Genomic DNA, 1,663 nt, shown 5'->3' on the forward strand with positions numbered 1-1,663 from the left:
GCATAATAAACTGTTAAACAGAAAATGAACACCGAGTAGTTTAAAGCATTGCTAATTTTATTTTAGCTAACCAAAAAAGATAGAGAGAAATTAAGATCTGTAGCACTCATCTCTATAAAAGTAAGTGTCTTTATGTACAAAAGATACCAAAGCTATAAAGCAGGCAATCCAAATTCTTTAGAAGAAATAAAATATATTCATATAGGGAAAAAACCTCAACTGACAAATAATGCCAGCAAGTAATTGCACAGCCCTCGTACTTTTATTAGTTAGGGTATGGTTGGCTTTCCATGAAGGAAGCCTAGCTTAGCTTGGAGAAAACAGAATTTTAAGCCACAAGGGTAGAAACTCCAGTTGCTCCCTACTACTTCTCTAAGTTAGCTTTATGTCCACAAACTGCCTTTTCCATGAGGCTGCCTGAAAGAAGCAATAAGCTCAAAAGGTTTTAGCCTTGGGACACTAGCTCAAATTTGCAATATCTGAGAACTCCTGACAACCTGAAGTATCGCTCGTCTCGAAGTGACCACGGACCAGGGTAGAATTATTGGCAGGTACAGAGTCGGGTCTTCTCTCCTAGCACCAGCTATTACATGCAGTGAGGAAGTTTTACATTGAAAATTACCTATCATTTTCATCAGAAATAGCATTGTCCTAAAGGAAGGTATCTCTTACTTCTAATTAAGTTACATTAGATTGTCTTGAAACTATTACGAGCCTGTAAATATTTTGGCACTCTTAAAGTTCAATAAGCTCCTTTGTAAAGTAAAACCATGAGAATACTGAGTCCTACCACTGGAGCTAGAGCTCAGTTTCTTTTATTAGTGGGCACTGCACTTTGAATTATCTTACCTGTGGCATTTGACTAGAGAATGAGACCTTCAAAATCTGACCCCAATGGAGAACTAAAGAGCTGTCCAGAGAGGTATAGCCAAGAGAATAAGAGAGCAGTTCGTGTGGTGGCAGCTAGGCAGTGCAGCTCTGTGACAGATCTGGCTTCTCAGCTCTCCTCTCCCACCCCGCGCCACCACGATGTCCAAGAGGAAGGTTAGCGCGATGGAGTGGCGAGGGCGGAGCCCAAGCGCTGCTCCGCGAGGCTGTCGGCCAAGCCCGCCCCTGCCAAGGTAGACGCGAAACCGAAAAAGGCCACGGGAAAGGATAAAGCATCAGACAAAAAAAAGCGCAGATAAAAGGGAAGAGGGGAGCGAAGGGCAAACAGGCTGAAGTGGCTGACCAGCAAACTACAGATCTGCCTGCAGAAAATGGAGAGACGGAAAATCAGTCCAGTCTCTGAGGAAGAGAAAGAAGCGAAGTCCGACTAAGCATCCATCATGTCTGTCAGTGGTCCCTGCCTCCCTTCTTGTACAATCCAGAGGAATATTTTTATTAACTATTTTGTAAATGCAAGTTTTTTAGTAGCTCTAGAAACACTTTTAAAAGGTGAGGGAATCCCACCTCATCCCATTTTTTAAGTGTAAATGGTTTTTTTAAGAGGTTAAATCATTTGCTGGTTGGTTTTTGTTTGTTTGTTTGTTTTTGTTTTGTTTTGTTTTGTTTTGTTTTGGTACAACCAGAAAATAGCAGGATGCTGAATCAGGAGAGGCTGTGACTGTCTCGGGGGTCACCATAACATTCCATAGAGGGGGTTAGTTTTATATTCTACAGT

The 1,663-nt window shown here is 41.8% G+C and overlaps 1 pseudogene; it reads left to right on the forward strand.

Moving 5' to 3' along the window:
- The first annotated feature begins 1,029 nt into the window (after positions 1 to 1,029).
- Positions 1,030 to 1,319, forward strand: LOC116884862 (annotated as a pseudogene).
- The last annotated feature ends 344 nt before the right edge of the window (positions 1,320 to 1,663 follow it).

The sequence above is a fragment of the Rattus rattus genome, chromosome 15 (genome assembly GCF_011064425.1).
Source record: "Rattus rattus isolate New Zealand chromosome 15, Rrattus_CSIRO_v1, whole genome shotgun sequence".
NCBI classification, from domain to species: domain Eukaryota; kingdom Metazoa; phylum Chordata; class Mammalia; order Rodentia; family Muridae; genus Rattus; species Rattus rattus.